Below are 1,108 nucleotides of genomic sequence, written 5' to 3' on the forward strand. Positions count from 1 at the left end.
TATTCTAAAATTATTTTATTTTGTTATTTCTATGTGGATGAGTGTGTTACCTACATGTATGTAAGGGCACCCCTGTTGTGCAATGCCTGCAGATGTCAGAAGAGGTTTTAGATCCCTTAGAACTAGAGTTGTGGATGAATGCTAGCCTCCATATGGGTGCTGGGAATTGAACGTGGGTCCTCTGCAAGAGCAGTCAGTGCTCTTAACTGCTGAGCCATCTCTACAGCCCTATAAATATTTTATTAATGTGTCACATTGGATTTCACCTCATATTTTTCAGTTATTTTTATTTCCTAATACACAAACAATGGTTTAGGCTCCTTACTTAGCAAAAGTTTATCTCACAAAATTGAAGAGCAATAACTTTAAATTATTTAATGAGACATATATTTTCTAAGCCACCTAAAGATATTAATAATTTATGAATCATTTTAATATATCTTAAAATTTAAAAATCTCTTTAGAATTTTACATTTGGGTTTGGAGAGATGACTCACTGGCCAACAGTACTGGCTGCTCTTGCAGAAGACCCAGGTTTGGTTCCCAGGATCCATAGGGTGGACCACAATTACATGCAATTCCCCTTCCAGGAGATCTCAAATGCTTTTCTGACCATTTTGGGCATTGCATAATACAGATGCATGTACATACTAATACACACAAAATAAATAAATGAAAAAATATTTTTAAAAATTTATTTTATACTTTGCTTTCTAAAATAATAACATTGTTTCAGAGACAGTATTTTGAATCTTAATGCAGTTGAATATCACAAAAAATAATGTGAAATAATCAGAGACAAGCTCAGACCATATAGAGCAATATTTTCATTCATTTAAAATTCAAACAATAGCAACATCGTTTCACTTTTGAAGAGGATGTGCAGACTAGGTAATGCATAAGATTATATTCCACAATGTAAGCAATGATTTCTTTCTTTTATTATCTACTGACTAGTTGCCTCATATTAGGGTTTAAAAATTCAACAAACTCTACTTTTTATAATTTAAGTGTACGTTTATGCTTTTTATGCTTTAGTAAATGTAAGACCATATCATTTCATTTGTATAATAAAAAATTAGACAAAATTGAGAAGATGATTAGTAGA

The sequence above is a fragment of the Nannospalax galili genome, unplaced genomic scaffold (genome assembly GCF_000622305.1).
Source record: "Nannospalax galili isolate Female #2095 unplaced genomic scaffold, S.galili_v1.0 scaffold937, whole genome shotgun sequence".
Taxonomy (NCBI): domain Eukaryota; kingdom Metazoa; phylum Chordata; class Mammalia; order Rodentia; family Spalacidae; genus Nannospalax; species Nannospalax galili.